Genomic DNA, 13,693 nt, shown 5'->3' with positions numbered 1-13,693 from the left:
TATATGGCATATCTTGGCCACCTGTCCCTTACGAAGATCAAGGCCCATAATTTCAGCTTATGGCAGCTGTTGTTTTCCATCCTCTTTTCTTCCTGCTGCTGGTTGTAGATCCAGCCATCCAGGGTCTCCTAACCTTAGGCTGCTACTGTCTGTGGTACTTGTCCTTACTATTTTCACATTACGTAGGCTGTTTCTGTCCTTTCTCAAACTTGTAAAATAGTGCTCCTAATAAGGATTGAAAATCCAATGCTTGACTTCTTGAATATAAAGCTTCCTCTTTCCCTGGACAAGTACTCAGAGAATGGGGGGAAATGGGGATAAAGGAAGTAGGAAAGAAACAAGTCATTTATCTCTGAAAGTTTGCAAAGTACTTTTTGAAAATGAGAATTCTTTGTATTTTTAAAATCCTCTCCACCCATTAGCCTCAACACTACATTGCTGCTATACTTACACCTCGCTCGTTATGTATTTACTTTTTATATAACTAAGCAGCACCCTGTCATAAATGAAATATTCATGCAAAAAAAAACCTGCTCAAAATGCATTTATAAAAAGAACATATAAAAACTACCATCTGCTCCCACTCCTAGCAAGCCCTTAGATACCCAAGTGTAAGCCCTCTGATTCCACAGAGAAGTAAAGCAATGTGTCCGTGATATATTCCTGAAAGCCAAAACTTCTGACTTTGTATTAAGATGGATCTATGAGCTCCGGCCATCGAAATGCTTAGATCAACATTGATGGGCTTAGATATTGCACATAACGAATGCACGTGCTAGCATATTGTAATGGGTAGTCATACCCGGTCATGTTGTGCTGAAATGAGCTGAAACTCTTCTGGGAAGTTGCAAAAGCATTTTGTAGTCTATTGATACCACAGTACTTTATAGGATGCCTTCCGTTAAAGAAAGTTGTCCAGACATTCCAGGGCTCCAAGCTGAAGTGTGGGCACTTGGATACCTTATTGGTTTTAATTCAGCTAAGAAAGGTAGGGATACTTGTGATCTACTTAGGGCATTCGACTGCTCATACTTGGAGTATCACCAATGCTACACATAATAAGATGACATGACCTTCTCAGTAGTTTAATTTCTCCTAAATGGTAATTTGCACCTTTATAAGTTCTATGAACACTTTAAAGAAATTCTCCCTTTGCTGTACCCTTCCCTTCCTATCCAGTACATTCCCACCTTCCTCAATGTTCAGTGTTATCCGTTCTGAACTCTGTATATGGAATTTTCATGTTTTTTTTTCCTGAAATCAATTGGAATTAAGTCTGCCTGCAAGTAATCAAAAGGCAAAATAACAGTGGCATAAACAAAGAGTTTATTTTTGTCTCATAGGAAAGATATCCTGAGGCAAGCAGTCTATAACTTAGTGGTTCCAAGATCCTCAGGAAACCAGGCTCCTTTTTCTTGCTGCTCCATCACCCTCAGTGTTTTGACTTATGGTTGAAGATGGCTTCTTCAGTTCCAGTCATTCCATTGCATTCCAGACAGCAAGAAGAAGAAAGTTCTGCTCCTCCCTTTCTTAATAAGACTTCCTGGAAGTACCACACACTTTGGATATACTTTTTCGACTAGAACTTAGTCACACTGCCAAATCTTGCTGCAAATTACTCTAGGAAACATAGTCTTTTTAGCTTGACACATTGCCACCTGAAACATACTCAAAGTTCTTGCACAAAAGGGTAGGGGGAGAAGAGTTGTTGGGATGGGCAACTCGTAGCCTCTGCTTCTCTTCTAATTGTCTTAATTAGTTAAATAATCCAGATGTTCAATATTCAGTCATTAAATTATAAATAAAATGAAGATAAAAATAAATAGAGAAAAGTTCTGGGGTACATCAATAAGGCCCTGGCTCATCGCTACACTTCGTTTTTGTGTAAAGGCAGTTCTGAGACTGCCTTCAAATGACTGACAACACTTAATTACTTAAAGGAATACAGAATCAGGCCTATAAGTCTATGGCCAAGAATCTTGATGCTTTCCTCATCAATAGGATGTCCATATATTTTATGAACCAAACCAGAATACTTTTGAGAGTGTGAAAGGGGAGGTCATCAATAATTACACTGGAACATCAGGGGTAAATCAGGACTATTCAGAAAAAACTAGGGTGTACTGTCACCCAGATCACCCTCCATACTGGATCCCTTCACATACCAGACCTCGTATATACATCGGTTTACTATTATTATTATTATTTTTTTTTTTTTTTTCGGTATGCGGGCCTCTCACTGCTGCGGCCTCCCCCGTTGCGGAGCACAGGCTCCGGACGCGCAGGCTCAGCGGCCATGGCTCACGGGCCCAGCCGCTCCGCGGCATATGGGATCCTCCCAGAGCGGGGCACGAACCCGTATCCCCTGCATCGGCAGGCGGACTCTCAACCACTTGCGCCACCAGGGAGGCCCGGTTTACTATTATTAATTAACCAGTCATTTCTCATTGGAAATGTGTTAGGATATGAAGAAAATATGGCAGAATTGGACTACTGTACACATCATGTCTCTGAATTAGATAGAGTAGTGAAGAAACTAGTTAAAGGGTCCAGATTAGCTATAAAGTAACGTTAATGAACTATTTCCAGCTATTCATCCTATTGTGAAACCAAAATTGCTCCAGGAAATGGGTATGAGAGATAGACATCTACTCCTAGGGCCCAGAATCTAGTTAAAAGGAATTTTTCTCAAGAATCTCTGAGTTTGTAGTATTTTTATCCATCATTCTGAATAGTTTGTCACTTTAATCAGTAACCTGTGACAGTTGACAGCTGCCAGTTGGGAGGACTGGCTCTGGCTAAAGGCCAACCATAAAGAACAAGGCTGAGTGTGAAAGCCCAGGCTGACAAACTATTCCCAGTTTTGTCATGGGCCACTAACATGTTGTTATTTTTGAAAATCACCTCTGTCTATGACAGAACCTAACACCAGATTCTACCTTTTTCTTCATCCCCATATGTTTTTGTACAATTTTTTTCTGAAGCATATTTCTGTCTGAGAAAAGATTACTATCCACTAAATTGTACCTTATTGGTCTGGAAGCTTCCAAAGATGCTTAATGCTCAACTAAAGAGAAACAAAGGCACTAGTAGAATTTGGGTTAGTAATAATTATTAGAAATATTCCTAAACATTCACATTATACTTTCTTTGTTGTTTCTGAATTCTTCTTTCCCTGAGTTTAAGAGAAACTGTGTATCATGCTAGTTCAAATCACAGATTTTTTGAGTCAGACTTCCTAAGTTAAAATCCCCACTCTGTCACTTTCTAACTATGTAACTCTGAGCCTATCAACTCTCTGTAAAATGAGAGTTATTACCTCATGGTTTCTGGAATATTTATGGAGTTAATATGTTCAAAGTGCTTAGAGTGCCTGGCATACAATAAGAGCTTTTTAAGTGTTTGCTATTTACGACCTAAAGAGGGACATGGGATATAAAACTTGTCTCTGTGTATAGATCAAATCAAACACACAGAGTTCAAAACCAACTCATCTTCTATAAAAACTTGTGCCTTTTTCATGGCATCCCAATCTTTGTCAAGTCTATCACTTTCTTCTACATACCTGGCCTCTAGATCTTAGTCTTCACTTTTTCTTCCCTTTCTCTTCTCCCTCACATCTAAAAGTATTCCAGACTTCTTCCAAAATCATTTCCCTTCTTTCTCTTCCCACTGCCATTGGCCTAACTCAAACTCTCTTTTACCCCTTGCCCAAATAATTCCAAACTTTCCTAACTTGTCTTTGTACCTCCAGGCTACTTCCTTCAAAACCATTTTTATACAGTTTATAGAACATTTGTGTTCAAATCCTACTGTGGATCCTCCTTGCCCAAAACAATCCCTAACCTACCCATCATGGCGTTTAACAATTTTGTGATAAGGTTCTAAAGTTCCTATCTTTCCATTCCCATCTTCCTCCACCCTCATGCCCCAGATAAACTAGATAACCAACTGTGCATTTAGGCACCTTAATATTGTTTTCCCACACTCTTCCAACTAAATATTGTAGAATGTTCTTTTGCTCTGTTTTCTGGATATCGAAGACTTACTTATTTTAAAGGCCCAGCAGAGATGTAAATGTCTACATAAAACTATTTTTGAGTTATGAGTGCTCTTTCCCTCCTTGGAGGTTCTGTGACTTGTTGTACGCCTGCGTTAGCTCATTACACTGTCCTTTAGGTTATAGTTTCTTATTAAGACTTCCTCGAGGCCTTAACCCACGTGTCCATCTTTGTCCTTCCTAGTCAAGTCCCTCCTCCTACACACTGGGAACTCCAGGGCCACTGTATATGACTGTGAGATTTTTGCACTACTTTGAGGAATGGACCTATGAAAGACAAGGCTAGCCCATCCTTTGCATGGTCAGGCCACACTGTCTGTATCACCAAAAAGGGGGAGCCTTTTCCTAGTCAATCTACCCAGAGTCTGCCTAAAAGGGACTGCCTCCTTCTTTCACTCCCTCCAATAAGCAAGCCATGCACCTCTGGAAGGAACTTCTTTTTCTCAGGTATGCACAGGTGAGGTTTTGGCTAGCACTGACTCTGGACACTCATAATAAGTTCTTAAAGAAACAAATCAAGATCGTTACAGACTTGTGACAGAAGATGTTAATGAGGCTATGGCAGATAGCCTCAAATCTCAACGATCCTGGCTTCTCTACAGCAGACACCCTCCCTCACCAAGATCACACAGGATAGTGATGATCAACAAGAAGGTTACATGATCATGCATGTGAGCAACTATATCTCATGGCTATAAAATGCATGAATGAGTTAGGACAAGACAGGCCATAGTAGCAAAAGATTCCAATTTATATAACAACTCAGATATGAATGAATGTTATCCCTTGTTCACATAATATTCCAAAGAGGATGTTCTTTGTTTCAAGCAGCTCTCCTCCACATGGTGATTCAGAGATGAATTTGCAAGGTGGATAAGAGAGAGCATTTTGTACAAAGGCATAGAGGCGGGAGAAACCATAGCAGCTTTAGAAAACTGCAAATAGTTTTGTCTAGCTAGTGCACTGGAAGCATGAGGGAGTGAGGCAGAAGCTAAGGCTGGCAAGATAGGCAGGGCCCAGAACGGGAATCTATTTAAAAGTCCTGTAAAGAATCGAGCTTTGTCCTTCAAGGGATGGGAAGCCACTGGTGTTTGTTTCTTAGTTTATTGGTGTTTTTAATCAGGATAGTTAATGTCATTTGGTAGGAATATTAGAAAATTAGCACTGCCAGTAGTATGTAAGCTGATTTGGATTGCTGCGAACAGAAAGGCAGGATCACCAACAAGGCAAATATTACATTCCTGAAAAGACAGTGAGAGCTCAAAATTAGGCAGTGGCAGTGGAGATGGACAGCAAGGGAGAAGCAAAAGAGCTATTTAGGAAGCAGGTCAGAGGAAGCTTGGTAATTATCTAAATTCAAGGGATTAGAGAGAAAAAGTTGAGGATGCTCTAGCTTTCTGGCTGAAGTGAAGTCTGTGTCTGTGCCTACAAAAATCAAAAGGTATTCATTTCTACTTTAACACTGAATTTACCTGTGCTATCTAATAAGATTTTTTATTCTGGTCACTAGTGAACAAATTGTAGGAAAATAAATGCCCTTTCTACTACTAATCCTCTGGAGGCCATGCGGCTAAGACTCTTCAAGGTGGAATATAAGAATCCATCATATTGTCAAAATAAAGTCTCCAGGATCCCTACTGGTTACGAAGAAAAGTTCACTGGCAAAAACTGACTGTAACCTTTCAACAATGGTTGTCTGACCTAAACATCACCAAAAAAAAAAAAAAAAAAAAAAAAAAAAAAAAACACCACCTCCTGGAGCTTCAAATTAGAATTCGCTTTGCCTATTCCAAAGTTGCTATTCAGTATTCGTTGTCTTACTTTGTTTTACAAAAAACTGGAATTTGAAAATTTACAGTCCTCAATAAAAATCAGCATGTATTAGAAGATTCCTTGCTCCATACAGCATTATGAAGGTAGCAGAATTCACAGAGCCTTGTGCTTGCTGCTTTATTTTCCTGGCAGTGTGGAAAAGGCACACTGGCCGCTTGAATCCATCTCCCAGGATTAAAGAAAACTGGAAATGGCTTGACTCTATGAGGCTGGCTGAAGATGGCACTCTATGTTGAATTGGAACAGCTCTGCAGCATTGGAATGGTATTTCTTGACAGGGTTGGATGGCATATGTAGTTCTGTGTATTGTTCTGGTGCTTCTTAAATCAAGCTGCCCAATTTAAGCCAAACAAATGTTCTATTCTCCACTGCCCCTCAAATCACACCAATCCCTTGCTTGGTCAAATCATACCCCCCTGATTGTGCTCTGCAAATTTCCAATAATGCTGAAAAAAGACTTTTATTATAATAGACATTAATAAAACAATACACTCAAGTATGCTATAAATGATTCAATATTTTTATTTATTTTAATTACATTATTCCTATAGTTGTTAACTGTTTAAATTTTTAGTGAGTAAATGAGTAGAAGTCTATAAACGTGTATAAAATAAGTGGCTATAAATGAAAACAAAAATGGTTTTCAGACTTTAAATCAGTTTCTAGATTACTTTATATCTTGAAGACAGTTTACCTGCATTAAATTATATCCACCATTTAACCAAAGAATGTCTGTCACCACTGTGACTTTTGTGTAAGAGAAGAGACCAACTGGAAAGGAACACTGAGTGCTGGGCCTTTCCTCCAACATGATGAGTATCCAAGTTCTCAAACTATTGCAGGTTTGTTCTTTATTGGAGTCAGATTTGACAAATTTCAGGATGATTATGGATATATTCATCTTAAAATTTTAATCTTCTGTTTGAACTCCTAAAGGTGCTCCACGATTATCACTACTGATCTAGATCATTTATAAGCTTTTTTACCAATCGCTCAAGTGCAAATCCATGGTCATGCCTTGTTTCTCCTGTGTTCCTGGACCTCATCCCCCAAGGCCTACCAGGCAAATTTTTGGCAAAATTGGGCTCATGACTAATAATTCCCAGCACGAGGCACCACAAGGAAAATCGCTGCATTTTGATAGTGACATAAAGTCACTTATGTAAGTTTTTGGCATCTCGCAAATCATACCAGTTGGGTGGCATCTAAGGATACCTGAAGTCATGCAGGAAGACAAGACATGTGATCTAAAGAATACCTGGGCCAATAATAAATTCTAACTGATATTCTAGATGTCTGTAAAGTTTCAAAGTGAGTAAGAGTAAAGTTCTGATCAAGGAAGTAAAACCTAAAAAAATGGCTAAATTGGTGTTATGTTCTGAATCTTTGTGTCCCCTCCAAATTCATAGGTTGAAATCCTAACTCCCAATGGAGTGGAATGGTATTAGGAGGTGGGGCCTTTGGGAGGTGATCAGGTCATGGGATGTAGCCCCCATGAATGGGATTAGTGCCCTTATAAAAGAGACCCCAGAGAGCTCTCTCACACCTTCTGCCATGTGAGGACACAGTGAGAAGAATGCCATCTATGAATCAGGAAGAAGACCCTCATCAGACACTGAATCTGCCGAATCTGCTGGTGCCTAAACCTTGGACTTCCCAGACTCCAGAACTGTGAGTAATAAATGTTTCTTGTTTAAGACACTCAGTCTATGGTATTTTTGTTATAGCAGTCCAAATGGACTAAGACAGTTGGTGTTAACACAGGGCACCCCTATGTAATACTCTAGCTAGATTCTCATAGCCCATTTACCCTCCTTCAACATTTTGTGAGGTTTCTATTATAAAATCTACACCCCAGACTCCAAGGCCTTTTCCTACTTCATATTTCCTGCTGAGGGCTCACCCTGGCTGTATCATCACACCACTGCATGTTCAGAATCTCTCCTATGGATGTCAACTGCTCAGAGATCAGCAGATCTCTACCCTGTAGGAGGATAGAATATGCCTATGGGCCTTTTATACTGACAAAGCTCTCTCTTCTCTTATCATAATGCTTGCTGCTTTTGGCCTTCGGCAGTTTGCTTCAGGTAATTCTTGATGTCACTTTCCTTTTCCAGGTCTCTCTTTGAACCCTGACCTACAGACTGTTTGGAGAACATCAGCCTCCTTCCACCCTGTTTTAATAAGATCACTCTTTCTAGCCTCTTAGATCACCAGGATAAGCAGGTGGGGGAAGAAAGCATTCTGTTTTTTTTTTCATTGCAAGCCCCAGGTCTGGTCCTTTTGGAAACAGATGAAAATTCTTCAGTCACTGGACCAGTCTGTTTTGCCTTAGATAAACCTTTTTGGATCTGAGAAATAAGCCTTTTATTCATTTTTTAACATTTAGTTTTCTTTACTGTGGTCAATGTTGTTTAGCTTCATTTTTTTTCTCCTTATTCCTCTCTTTGCTTTTATTTCTTCTCTGTAGCTCTGCTGCCAGCCCCTGCCAAGTTTCTTTATCATCTGTCTCTACAGCCAGCTTAACTTTCTGAGCCAATGGTGTCAAAGAAGAATGCATATGGGTACTGTCAATCTCACATGGTACAACTTGGAATTAATTTCTTATGCCTATCCATGAGCAGAGTAAAACTTGGGTGGCCTTAAGTCTCTAAATTAAAGTGCTCTCTTCCTAACTCTCTAGTCCCACTCCTGCTATTTTAGCTCAAATGGAAAGCCTCAGGGTCTGCCTAGAGGCAAGACATGTCCTCAGCTTTTTTCCAAGCCTCTTACCTAGCTTTCTTCTAAGGCTTGGGCCCACCCAGAATCCCAGCCTCACTTGTTCATGGTCTAACACCCTGCCCAGCACTTGCTAATCCCTGCTTCCTAGCCTTTCAGTCACTGTCTGCTCTGGTCCTGCCCTAAATGAGAGGCTATCTTCAAATCCAAAAGCATCTGTGTCAGAAAACTCCCTATCATTCCATGTGCACACCACGACAAGCCCCCATATTTTCTGGGACCCAACATGAGTTTGGACAATATCCTCTGAGTACTTTGCCTTCACCTTAGTCAGGCACTGGAGCCAACCTGGCTGGTGCCCTTTGCCCTAGTGAATGAGCCTCGGTGTGGTCCCAGCTCACTCTCCCCACAGATGGACCTGTATTAATGCCTCAGCCAAAGCTCATGCCATATTTTGCATACATTCTAGATCCTGTGTATTCTCTTTGCTGAATTCACTTTTCTCTAGGTACTAGCTGGCAACCTGTTTATTTCCTAATGCAGTACTCATTCAACCTTCACAATGTCCATATGAGAGAGATAACATTTAACCCCACTTTCTCTGGAAGAGCATTAGACTTGGAGAGATTAAGTCACTTGCCTATGGCTAATGAGATAATAAGTGATAGAGTCGAGATTTGAACACCAAGTTCTCATTCTCGCTCTTATCCTTGATTACACTCAGTATTGCATGCCCTGAAAGAAGTGCTCCTTATCCTGTACAGTCTTTTAAGTCCCATTTAAGTATCAGTTTCCCAGGAGATAATTATTTCACTCAGTCACCAAAGATTTTCTGAGTACTCAGTAAGTGCCAATGGCTGTACTAAGCCCTGGGGACATATCAGTTAACTAAAGAGGTAGTAGCCACTCAGAACAAGCTGTGCTCAGGTACAGATGCTGCAGTTATGGTTTAAGGTAAACAAGTTCCACCAAAGAAGGTGTTCAACGCCCTGACAAAGCTTAGGCTCATCCACAGCAGGCTCCAAGCACAGAGGGCCATATTGCCATCCTCTGTGGCTCTGGCATTCATCACAATTTCTACATTTAGCCATAAACAGGGCATTTGGCATTTTCAATTAATCTACTGAGAACCTGGAATGTCAGAGCCAGAAAGAACAACTGAGGTTATCTGGTTTAACCATCTTACTTTAGAAATTAAATAAATAAATAACATCTAAGAAGTTAACTTTTCAAGATGACACTGACATGTAGTGAAAGAATCACTTACTTCTTAAATACAGTTGTTCCAACTCCTCATCCAGTGCTTTCACTGATATATCACATAGTCTCCTAGGGAAAGGATGGGATACATATTGAAGCCAAATTTCCATGGCTTTAGGCAAAAATCTCATGACGGTGGATCAATTTCTCAGAACAAAGCTCTTTCACTTAAGCCATTGTCCATAAGGCATTTCCTCTAGAGTTTTTTAAAGTGGTATCTAACAATCAGGCAATGGGAACAATGTAGATTTATAGGACTAGCACATACTACTACTGATCGTATCCAATGGTGTACGGTCTTAGCACTGTCACCTGTTAGAAATGGGGGAAAAAACCCAGAAAACTTAGAGAACCCTATCTCTCCTATCAAACCTGCTAATTAATCAACATTACCACACGTTTCTGTTTCTTTTCCAGACCCTCTTATCCATACCCATCTAGGCAACATTCTTGGTTGTTTTTTTTTTTTTTTGGTTTTTGGTTTTTTGCCACTGAGGATATTAGGTTAGCATGACTCGGTCTATATAGTCACCACATTCTCCTCTTATGAGTTTACGACTTTTGTAGTTTATCCTGGCGCTTAAGGCTATAATCATCTTGCCTCCCCCACCCTGCCCCTTGCAGTATGAAATTAGTAGCTTTGTTTTTTTCCTTCTGACACACTTGCTTTGTGCTATATTTAACTCCTGTACATTAGCATTAATATCCAGCCACACAAGTGAAGATGCTGCTGTGCATTACTTCCACCAGGTACAGTAGGGGTTTATTCTACTAATTCCTTTTGGGGATAGTGAAACAGATGCAAATACAATAAGAAAAGGGCTGAACCTTCTTGCCACAGTATACTGAATACAAATCTTTGTAAGGTTTTTATGTGCATGATTTTATTCTTTTACTTTTTACCTACTTTTTGCCTTTGGTTTTGGCTGGCACACAAAGCAACTTACAAAAAGGGAGGCTGACAAAATAAATGTTTCCCTGAAAAGAACATCCTCTTAACATAAAAAGAAACACAGAAGATCCACAACCTAAATTATTGTTAAAGACTCCCAACCGTCTAGAACAATACCTAGTACATAGTGGGTCCTCAAAACTTTGTTTATGAATAAAACCAGATGTGATTTCTTCCCTTCTGGCTCATCTTCCTTAGGTTGGATAGGGATTCCACATATGCTGAGAAGGGAAAGATCATAAACCAGAAAGGGGTGTGGTCATTACAGGCTACTTAATGTATTTGTCTAATTCCTTTTATTTTATTCTTCCTTTTATTTTTGTTCCGTAAAATCTCTTTCTCCTTCTCCACCTTTTCCTCCTTCTTCTTAATACCAGTCTCTCTTTTCATTTGCCTTTTTTATCTGTTTAAGCACTCTGGCCACAGTAGGATTTTTGTTTTTTGTTTTTTTTAATGTAAAAAATCACTGCCACATTAGAACCAAAAATTGATTTTTTTTTATTGCTTTTTACTCAAGTAAAAAAGCTACCTTTTTTTGTCTTGGTTTAATTTTGTTTTGTGAGAAAAGGCAACACAAAAAATACTTTTTTGATTCTTAGGTGGTGATTTTTAATGAATATGCTAAATATGACAGATTACAATTTTAGTCAGTTAAGGAACTGGGAATGGTTTGTGGGAGAGGAGGAAAAGGGAGGAAGAAGCATTGGGAAGGTAGAAACACTCACATGTAACAGAAAAGGATGAGAAGGAAAGATAAGTAGAATGGGAGAAAAGTGGGATTGAGACTGGCATGGAAAGCTAATGGCTCAAAAGGAGGGGAAGTCTACGCATACCCTCAAAGGTATTTCTGCAGGACTTCCATGGGGAGGGAGAGCAAATGTGTGAAGTGGTGGTGCTCTCTGCATCACGTCCACCAAGAACACTGGGGCTGCTCTCTTCTTAAAGATCAATGAATCTATCCCATCTATGAACCTTACTTCCAGCCTCTTGGTCCTTGAGCTGCTTCAGAGGGGAAGCCAATCGGAGCTAGAGAGACTTCTAGGATGATATCCAAAGTCAGAGATCTCTGTGCAGAAGCACTTCTGCCTGGTGCAAATGAGAGTGCACTTCACTTAGGGAGCTTCCAGATAATAAAAAATCTATCCACTAAAGAAAAGTCTAGCTGGGTTGATAGTGAACATGTACAGTGACACACAGCCCATGCCCCTTCTAACTGGTCAGTGCTGATGCTTTGTTTATAAATATTTTGAGTACCACTAGCTACCTTGGGATAGTAACTGAAAAAGAAAATGAAGATATTTTAGATTACATATACCTCTAATTCTTTTAAACACATCGGTTTAAGCAAGTTAGGTTCATTCATTCATTCATTTATTCATCCAACAAATGTTTACTGAGTGCTTACTATTGCCAGGCAATGTGCTAAGCAATTGGAAATAAGGTTTAAGATAAAATTGGTGGCCCAATCTAGGGGGTACTTGTAGATCATTCTTAGAAAATTGTATTTGGTTCTTTTCTAATAGGGAGCCAGTGAATTTTAAACAGAAGGGTAGTGTAGTCAGGTTGCTACTCAAAAACATTACTCTGATAGCCAGATATAGTTACAGGCTAGAAAAAAAATTCTGTTGTAATAGTATAAGTAAGAATGATGATCAATTTAACCAAATCTGCAATGAAGAGCCTCGTCAAAAGATAACTTAAAAATGGAAACAACAGGACATGGGGCCACGTTCAGTAGTGAGAGTTAGAGGAGTCAAGGGTGCAGGATGATTTCTGGGCTCCTGAATGGGATACATGGAATGTAGGGGCTTGCTTCAGAAGGAGTGACCTTGTCAAGGGGGAGAGAAGGCCATGAGGGGAGGACAAGGAGCAGAGGGGCATATTGAGGGCAGAACTGAGAGAAACAGAAGAGCTGAGAGAAAGGCTGAAGAAGCTGTGCAGCAGGAGAGGCTGAGGAGATGTGCTCAAAGGGTTAGGAAGAGGATCTGGACAGTGTGGTGAACTGGAGATAATACCCTGTACATAGGATGGTTCTGAGCATTAAAGATTATAATATGTTTAGTCTCTAGCACAACGCCAAAAGATTCCTTCACTGTCTCTTTTCCCTTTAGTTTTACCCTCCTCCAGGCCATCAACTTCTGAGCTCATTTTCAAAAAAGAGGTTACATTAGACCAGCGCCCTTCTTATCGTCCCTCATGTTTGCCTTTACTTACAGAATAGGGGCCACAGGTGGTCCTTCGTGGTCTGATCCCTGCTTACCCTTTAGCTCCGTGGCTCATTACCTTGGCACCTCTCTCCAGCTATACCATATTTAGAGCATCGTGCTCTTTTATACCTTCAAGTCTTTGAACAAACTGCTTCATCTTCCTAGATTGTCCTCACCTAGTTCTCTAACTGCATCAACTTTTCAAGACTTCAGTTCAAGAACCTAGTTCTCCATGTAGCCTGACCCCTACTCAGCACTAACCCCCCCATCCACACACCAAAATCCTTCTTCCTTGCTGCCACAATATTTTGTAGATTCTGCCAGTTATACTTAAGCCCTGTTTAAACTATGTGTTTATGTATTTGAGTTTCCCCCACCCAACAGACTGATATATCCATAAAAGCAGAATGATTTCTCATTGTATCCTCAGGAATTTTATAGAGTAGATGCTCAATATCTATTTAATGAATGCAGGGTTTTAGTGTAAAGCCATGAGTTCTACAGATTAAATAGGTACTGCATTAAACATTTTAAAGCCATGTGAACAAAGAATAATGTAGGACAATACTTTCTTGGGAGTCTTGTGGTCAGTTGTCTACCCTGAGGCTAGATTAAATTTGAGGTTCAGCAGATTATTACTGTACTGGCAAGATCCAGGCCCTA

This window comes from Mesoplodon densirostris, chromosome 3 (genome assembly GCF_025265405.1).
Source record: "Mesoplodon densirostris isolate mMesDen1 chromosome 3, mMesDen1 primary haplotype, whole genome shotgun sequence".
NCBI classification, from domain to species: Eukaryota; Metazoa; Chordata; class Mammalia; order Artiodactyla; family Ziphiidae; genus Mesoplodon; species Mesoplodon densirostris.
Note: the sequence above shows the minus strand (reverse complement) of the source record.